The following is a 10,000-nucleotide window of genomic DNA, read 5'->3' as shown; positions in this document are numbered from 1 at the left end:
TTTACCCTCAGGACTGATGTTCCAAGGATCTTGGCATTGATAAGCAAACAAACAAATGTACATTACGCTGAATTATCATCATAAACAAAACGCTCAACATTTGAATTTCGAACATATATGTTAACCTATCGACCGTTACCGTTACCGTTACACATTTTCATTATGTTAAGATATCTGCAAGTAAGAGAATCTTTGACCCGCGCTCTCTCGAACATGGCCGGCCGATCGATATTTCATCACCTTGACAGTTTCTCGATAGCTCCCAAGGGACGAGTCAGGCCCTTGTGACGGAGGAGCACCTGCGGCGGTGACCTTAGGAGAGACCCTCTACTGAACTGCAGCAGAAAACCGGTTGAAGGGAGAGCGAAGAAAAGCGGAGGTCGCGAGCGCATAAAACATTCGAACGAACAGAGACCGTTACGTGTATTGATTCGCTGCCGCCGTTGGTTTACCTTCCTTGTCCACAAAACCTCAAGGAGCTTAGCTTCCTCTTGGCTTCGCGGGGGCTTTGGCTTGGGGTGGGTGGGGTGTGGGATATGGTGTTGGGGTGTATGGTGATGATGGGTGTATGGTGATGATGGGTGTATGGTGTTGGGGTGTATGGTGATGAGGGGTGTATGGTGATGAGGGTGTATGGTGATGAGGGGTGTATGGTGATGAGGGGTGTATGGTGATGAGGGTGTATGGTGATGAGGGGTGTATGGTGATGAGGGGTGTATGGTGATGAGGGGGTGTATGGTGTTGGGGTGTATGATGTGTGTATGGTGATGAGGGGTGTCTGGTGATGAGGGGTGTCTGGTGATGAGGGGTGTCTGGTGATGAGGGGTGTCTGGTGATGATGTGTGTATAGTGATGATAGGTGTATGGTGATGATGGGTGTATGGTGATGAGGGATGTATGGTGATGATGGGTGTATGGTGATGATGGGTGTATGGTGATGTAGGATGTATGGTGATGAGGGGTGTATGGTGATGATGGGTGTATGGTGATGATGGGTGTATGGTGATGATGGGTGTATGGTGATGATGGGTGTATGGTGTTGGGGTGTATGGTGGTGGGGTGTATGATGTTGGGGTGAGGGAGAGGTATCCTGGGGAAATGTAGCGGTGTATGGTGCAGGAGCTTGGGGATTGTATAGTGTTGCGTGGATGTATGGTGGTAAGGTATGGTTAGTGTATGGTGCTGCAGGGTGTGAGGGAGGGATCCTGGTGAGGTGTAGCGGTGTATGGTGCTGGAGTTTGGGGGATTGTGAGGTGCTGCGTGGATTTATGGTGTTAAGGTATGGTTGATGTATGGTATGATGTATGGTGCTGTGTAGAGGATGGATGGTGCTGGGGGTGTATATAGTGTTAGGTTATTTAACATAATGTATGATACAGGGTATGGTGCGTACTTCTGAGCTACTGTGACTTTCTATGGTGTTCTGTGGTGTCAGGGCATACTCTTATATGACGATAAAGGTTAATATTGTTAGTGAAACAAAGATGTACTGGTCATAATGACGTAACAATAATTATGATATTTGAAAATAATTAGAGTAATGATAAAATTAATGATGGTAATTATGATTATAACAATGATAAAAAGATAATGACATAAAGCATAAATTATACGGATGGTTATTAATGATAATGATGATAATATTAATAAAGGTAATCATAGTAAAAATAATTATAATTATAAAGACGATAACAGTAGCAAAGCAATACTCATGATGGTATAATGATGATGATGATGGTGATGGTGGTGGTGATGATGATTATGATGATGATGGTGGTGGTGATGATGATGATGATGATGATGATGATGATGATGATGATGATGATGATGATGATGATGATGATGATGATGATGGTGGTGGTGGTGGTGATGATGATGGTGGTGGTGGTGATGATGATGATGATGGTGATGGTGGTGGTGATGATGACGACGACGATAATGATATGAACAACAATAACACAAATAACGACCTTCCTCCGTAGCTTAACCCCGTCTCTAAACAGGAAAACAACTAACCTAACCTCCCTTCCGAAGACCACACGGCAATTCCTTTGCCACCCCCCTCCCCTCCCCCCTAATCCCCCCCCACCCCCGCGACGCCCCCCTCCCAAAGGACCCTCTAAGGACCCGGAGCACTTAAGAGCACAGAACGCCGAGGACTAAACGGGAGGCAGAACGGACTACCGGCGCTGCTCGTCCGTTCCCCGTGGGCCGTGGCGAGACAAGGGAGCAGCCGAGAGCGTAACGGCCGAAGGTTCCTCTTCCGGGATCTAGAGTGGTCTTCCTTCTCAACAAGTGTTCGGTGTTTTGTGTTCGGATTGGCTTCAGTTTCGTTCACTTATATGTAGAAAAAAGGGAAGGAAATGTGATTTAGTTTTGTTCATTTATATATGAAAAGAAAAAAGATTTTATCTATTTTTGGTGACTTATATACGAAAAGAGAAATGAGGTTTTGTATAGTTTTGTTCACTTATATTCATGAAATGCTATCTACTTTCTTCACTTATATATAAAAGGAATGCAATTTGATCTAATTTTGTTCACTCGTATAAAGAAATGAATTAAATTTTATTTAGTGTTGTATACTTGTAAAAAGAAAGGAATGAAATGTAATCTAGTTTTGATCACTTTTTTATTATTTTTTTAAATTTTCTTTTAAGGAATGATTTATTCATTCAGTTTTGTTCACTTAACAAATTTTTATCATTTATGGATAGGTATGTTCATTTTTGGAATTAATTTTTGGAATTGGAAAGCTTTGTATTAGGTTTATTTTGTATAAGTTATTAAGTTCATGAAATATTCGCGTTCTAAGTGGTTTATATTAGGTTCAGTTATATTTTATCGCACCATTGATTTTTAGATTATTTTTATTTCCATTTTTATTATTTTTAGCCCAAGAAATTCACACTTTCGGATAAGGCATCGCATTCATTTCATAGCTTCATCAATATCAACACCATTTGTGATGAATATAATCTACAACAGTATCAATATTTATCCTGGCTCTCCTTTCGTATATAAATTCACGATTTTAATAAAGATTTACTGGAAATACGCCCCTAGAGTGCTGGGGCTTTAATGGTAGTTGAGACTAAACGATAATTACGATAAACGAGGACTTTCTTCAGGAGTTTAAGTACGTCACTCCGCGCCATATAAACACATGTGATGTATGATTTATGATTGTTTTGGGGTAGTTTTGATGTTGAAGGAGGTAAGTTGATGATGTGGGTGGTGATGTGAGATGATGATATGGCTGTGATGGTGAATGTGAAATGATATGGTTGTGATGTTTTTTATGTGAAATGATATGGTTGTGATGTTTATGATGTGAAATGATATGGTTGTGATGTTTATGATGAGAAATGATGATATGGTTGTGATGTTTATAATGTGAAATGATGATATGGTTGTGATGTTTATAATGTGAAATGATGATATGGTTGTGATGTTTATAATGTGAAATGATGATATGGTTGTGATGATGTGAAATTATATGGTTGTGATGTTTATGATGAGAAATGATGATATGGTTGTGATGGTGATGTGAAATGATATGGTTGTGATGGTGATGTGAAATGATGATATGGTTGTGATGGTGATGTGAAATGATGATATGGTTGTGATAGTGATGATGGGAAATGATATGACTGTGATGGTGATATGATAATGGCACTAATGAAGAGGATGATGGTGATGATGATGATCATAACGATACTGATATTGATATTAATAATGATAAAGTAAAATGAAAATGAGGCTAATGATTAGCATAATATTAATTATCACAAAATAACGGTAAGAATGATGGTCATAATAGCGATAAAAATAATATTGGCAATAGCAGTAAAGATTTATGCATCAGTGATATCCATAGTATCAATAATGCGATGATGCTAATAATAATCCTATGAAAATGATATTAATCATTATACTAGTCTTAACAACAACAACAACAAAAAATATTTGAATTAATAATATGATAACTTTATACTTAAACACAAACATAACATTCTTAACATCCAAGAAAAACAAACAAACTTAAAACCCCTAAAATCACAAAGTGCCCGAAATCTCGCCTAGAGTTGATGAAACTCTTACAACAACAACAACAACAAAAATTCTACGACCGAGAATAAACACTTATAAGATGAATTACGTTCGTGTTATTGTAACAGATGCGGATGGTGTGCGTTATACGAGCGGGTCTGAAGGACTGTTTGCTGGTAATTGCGTTTCATAAGCGCTGACGACCAAGTAACAGTTCGTAAACAGTAAATAAACTTAATGATCTTTTAGTAAAATCTGCATCAATTGTACAGTATATCTGATTGTCTTTATTGTTTTTTTTTATCTATTTTTGCGATGTGATGGTATATTTCCTTTTTATGTGTAATGCATTTTACACCTTACCAAGGAAGAATCATTACGTAAAAAAAGAGGCTGAATTTCTTTTCATGCAATTTTTCTGCGCTTAAGCATATGATGGATGCCCTTAATCGGCAGCTTTAGTATGCTTGCACTGGCATTCCAGGCAAGGAGATTATGTCTCAAAGGAATACGGAATAAGCTAGTTTTATCAGCTGCAGTAGAGGAACTGCTCGCAACGACCAACGGACACCAAGTATAGCTGACTGAGGAAGGCTAGATCAGTAGCAACTCGAGGTGTCATGGTGTCTGATTCTATTATTGGAAAAAGCACATTCTGGTGACGTCACAAAAGCTACGGATGCTTTGTGAATATGGTCGATCATTTTGCTTCTCAATTTTCAAAAAGGATGGAAAATAATGATTTTTATGGTTATGTTTTCATTGAACAATCATCAAAACAACCCTGTGGGACGCCATGACACCTCCTCGAATTGCTATTGATCTAGCCTTCCCCATAGCTGACTACAAACGACGGAGACTTGACTATACGGTGAACTTTAACAATAATAAAAATGATGAAAGTACGTATTTCCTGCACGGAACTGCGAGATGCCTTGACTAAAACATCACAAATATGATCAGAAAATACTCCAAGCATATGCATTTCCGCCAAAACTTACGAGAGAAAATACGTTTTCTCGCACACCCATTTTCTACAATGGATTATAGAAGCCGTTGACTCTATTGATTTCAAGGCAGATCCGCCCTTCGACCCGTGACACTAAAGCATAATCTAATGATTCCCGGGTCAATTTTCATCACCATCCGTCGATAACACCTCCCATAACCCTGTCGACAAACCAAGAAACCACAAAAACTAACAAAAAGAAGTAAAAGAATAGAAAAGACTAAAAGAAAGACGGCAAAAGCAGCCCCCGCTCCCCTTCCGGCAGACGTTAACCTAACTGAAAAAAAGACGAAGCACAACAACGGTTTGTAAAAGCATTTATTTGTTTCAGCGAAAACCGGAAACTACAAGCCGGAATGCGTAGCAACACAGGCAATCATTTCGCCATCACGATCGAGCAACGGAGGAAATACCACAGGAGATATATAAAAAAAATATTGGCAAAAACAGTGTCGGCCCAGCTATCGAGCGCGTGGATGAGACGCCCATTACTCGGTTATGAGAATTTTATGGTTCTACTCTGGAAGTTAAATAACATTTTTTTGCTCTTTTTCCGGAGATGAAGTACTTTCCCTTAAAGGAATAAAAAGGAAATATATATAAGTATGAAATGAAATAGCAAATGTTACCAAAAAGACAATATTTACATTAAAAACTATAATAATAATAGTTGGTCTCAGTTTTCTCTAAACAGTTCCTTTACTAACGTATTTTCTTGATAAAATATATTGAACGTGCAGGTAATGATAAAGATTGATTTAACTGACATCTTTCCAAATTAAGGAAGTAAATCGGCTTATCTTTAATCAAACGACGGAAGTGAGAAGACTCATAAAAAAATGTTAATGGCACTGTGAATAATTAATAATTATGAAAACATCGATGATAATAATGATAATGGTGATAATAATAACGATGGCAATGCAATTCCAAATCACAATAGTAATGGCGATTATGATAAAGATAATGATGATAATGACAATAATGATAAGGCTAATAACGAATATAATTTTAATTATAACCGACGATGATAATAATATATGTTAATAGCAACAACCACATTAGCATAATCAATCTTACTAATATTATAAGTAATCATTAATGTCACATATATCTTCCTCTTGATAACGATGACGATGGTGAAGATAATGAATATGGATATTGATGAGAATGATGAATATAGTGATGATGATGATGATGATGATGATGATAAAGATAATGATAAAAAAGATAACGATGATAATGATAATGATGATGGTGATGATAATGGTAATGATAATGAAAATGTTGGTGATAATGATAATGATAATACTGATAATAATGATAGTAATAAATATAACGATAACAGTAATGATGATAATAATAATTACAATAATAATAATGATAATAATACTGATAACAGCAAAAATGATAATAAAATGATAAAGATCATAATAACTGAGAAAAATGATGAACTATTAATGATGGATATAAATGATAGTGATAATGATGACGATAATGATAATGGCATTGACGATGATGATCTTGATGATAACGACAACAATAATGATAATAATGGCAATAATGATAATAACTATGATAATGATACTAATGATATAAATAATGTAATAGAAATATATAATAACTGCAGTATAATAATAATAACAATAATGATAATAAATATAATGCCGATGAAAATGATAATAACAAGAATTATAACAATGATAACAATAATAATGATAATAATGATGATGATAGTAATAGTAATAATAATAATAAAGAAGCAATAATAATGATGAAAAAATAATAGTAATAATGATTATAATATTCAAAATCATAACGATATTGTTAATAATGATAGTAATAACAATAAAAATAATAAGGATAATATAAATAACAGAAAGTAATGTAAATGAAAATCTATCTTTTAACGTTTATTTCATCATTGCCCAACGAAGGCCAATTCAGGCAAGACGATTGATAGATAACGAGAAAGAGAAAGAAGAAATAGAGAAAGAGAGAGTGAGCAAGACATAAAATACAGAGAGAGAAAGAAAGAAAGAAAGAAAGAGAGAGAGAGAGAGAGAGAGAGAGAGAGAGAGAGAGAGAGAGAGAGAGAGAGAGAGAGAGAGAGAGAGTGAGAGAGAGAGAGAGAGAGAGAGAGAGAGGTAGAAATAGATAGATAGATAGAGAGAAAGAGATAGATAGATAGATAGATATAGAGAAAGAGATAGATAGATAGATAGAGAGAAAGAGATAGATAGATAGATAGATATAGAGAGAGAGAGACGAGAGAATCAGAGACAGACAGATAGAGACAAACAGACAGACAGACAAGCACAAAGACCCCGAGGGCAAACGCGGCCAAGTTGAAGGATACACAGCCAGCCTGTTTACGTCGGACCTTGGAAACAGACCAACGCATTACCCCGCACCAGGAAGGAGTCGTCGCGAGGAGAGAGACCCCAAGGCAGGCATTCAACGACGTCTGCTTCTTACTTGACCTCGGAAGACCCGAAGACACACGGGACTTTATGACCTTGTTCCCGGGTCGTGGAGGATGCGGAGTCCCGGGTCGTCGTTGTTCATTCGTGTCTGAGTCGTTGCTTCGCGGGTGGTTGGGGGGGGGCGGGGCTGCCGTTGTTCGGTTGTTATCGGTAACGTTATTGGTTGTTCTTATTATTGTAATTACTATTGCTATTGTTATTATTAGTACCATTATCGTTATTGCTATTATTAGTGTTATCATTATTATTATTATTATAATTATTATCATTATTATTATTATAATCATTATCGTTATTATTATACCTATTATTAGCATTAATATCTTTATTATCATTTTCATTTTTATTATCAATATTATTATTAGTATCATAATCAATGTCATTGTCATTTTATCATCATTATCATTATTATCACTGTTATCACCATCACTGTTGCGATAATTGTCATCATTATTAAGATGTATGCTACCCAAAGACATGTCATACGTGTCTATGCAGTAAGCATGCCGCCTTGCTCATGTCTCTCTGCTTTTGTCACGAATTTTCATTTGTTTGTGTAATAGTGTCACTTAATATATACATTTCTGTCAGCCATAGTCCTCTACCATAAAAATAACTTTTTATTTCTAGTCGAAATATATACGTGTTTCAGGTATGGTTCTTTTTTCTAAGCTGCGACGTGTCTCTTATCCAGGATGTACTCTTCGGATACATGATTTCAGCCCTCCTTGTCGCCGAACCCGCCACAGGGAAGGTCACTGTATCTCCCAAGGATACCCATAAGCACTGGCCTCCGTCAGAAGATTAGTTCCTGCTGCCAATTGTCTTAATTCACTTCACTGCCAAAGCGCCATCAAATTAAACGGGATGTCGACTAACCTCCTGTACTACCGTGGACGTTTTATGTCGCTGATACTATATTAAGTCCGCTTTAATGAAACAGGAAATTGCTGCTGAAGTATATTCCGCATAGTTCCGTCCGCGCAGTAAGTTCTCCCTTTTTTCGGCTCTCGTTTAACTTTCGTGTTTATGAGTGTTTGGTCATCTCTGGTGGAATCTGGGTTATTCCGTGTAGCTTCGTCGTTTTATGTCTATCATGGCGCTGTGTATCCGTTTTGAGTGTAGACATACACGCTTCAGACATTCAGCTTTATGGCAAGGAATCGACGTGTTAAAAATATTAACTTTTTCCTATCTAGAAGAATGGAACATCATTTTCGAAGAGTTTTTGTTCTTTGCAGCATCAACCTGAGTCTGCCTCATATCTCTTCCTCGCAGAATGCTGAGCGAAATTTGGTTAAGCGCTGAGCTAAATTTTGTGAAAACATTTGCATTGTATTTTGAAAGCCTAAGGGACTACGTTGCAGGTCTAGGCGGCCCTAAGCTACATCAGGCTCAGCCAGACTTGAACCTTAAGTATTATGGTCTCAAAACTTTCTAGAAATGACGCTAAACAGCACATTTTCTCATACTATTTTATGACAAAATCAATAATGGAGTTTCTACAGAATTTGGGTTCTGGGATTCATGTCATGCTACACGGCGAGGCAGAGCGCATACGGTAATGTAATATCAGCCTTAAGTATTCACTTCAGGCTTCACGTCGAGGGTAAGAAAGACGTACTTTACAAACACGATATTGTGTTCCCCGAGACGGTAACTTTTTTTTAGGACCGAAAATAGAAGAATTCCCATATCCAAAATTAAGTCAAGCACGGAAATGTGGTTTTATGAAGTAGGAGAGAAAGAGAGAAATGAAAAAAAAGAGATAAAGAATGACCAAAAAAAATATATATATGATTCACGCTCGTACGAAATTTACAAAGTCGAGATTCCTTCGCGAAATCCTGGCATAGCATCCTCGACGCTGGAATGGCGGTCGTGTAGGATAAACCCCCTCCACCCCCCCCCCCCTCTCAAAAAAAAAGGAAAACACCAACCTCATTCTACAAAGATTTTGTTGGGCGTTCCTATATATATTCCGAGTGCTGGAGCATTCATTGGTATTCACAGCCGAGTCTAACATGCATGCGAGGGAGTGACATGCTTTGGGCTACGACATTCCGACAGCGCAGAGTGACTTCGTGTATGTGTTTTGTGTGTGTGTGTGTGTGTGTGTGTGTGTGTGTGTGTGTGTGTGTGTGTGTGTGTGTGTGTGTGTGTGTGTGTGTGTGTGTGTGTGTGTGTGTGTGTGTGTGTGCGCGCGCGTGCGTGTGAGGAAGCGTAACAAAGGCTGTTCAGGAGCGCATAAATTCCTCGCATGGTTACAGGAGAGGTGAGGAACCTGCGCTGGGGAGAGAGCTTCGAGTCGAGAGTTTATGCTCCTCGAAGAAAATGGGTGAGATTGGATTTCACGAGCGAGGAGAGGGATATGTACAGTAACTTAGCGCCGAGGGAGGTGATTCGGTAGACGGCTGGAGTAGAGGGAAGTAGAAGCCGAGGCTGGGAAGCG

General features: G+C 37.9%; 1 protein-coding gene across 1 annotated transcript in view; it reads right to left on the bottom strand.

Annotated features, from left to right (window-relative positions):
- Positions 1-10,000, bottom strand: part of LOC113812908 (uncharacterized) — a gene marked incomplete at its 5' end in the record, with an annotated part of 325,536 nt that overhangs the window by 11,820 nt on the left and 303,716 nt on the right.

This window comes from Penaeus vannamei, chromosome 1, assembly GCF_042767895.1.
Source record: "Penaeus vannamei isolate JL-2024 chromosome 1, ASM4276789v1, whole genome shotgun sequence".
In the NCBI taxonomy this organism is placed as follows: domain Eukaryota; kingdom Metazoa; phylum Arthropoda; class Malacostraca; order Decapoda; family Penaeidae; genus Penaeus; species Penaeus vannamei.
This window is presented reverse-complemented; position numbering and strand designations above follow the sequence as displayed.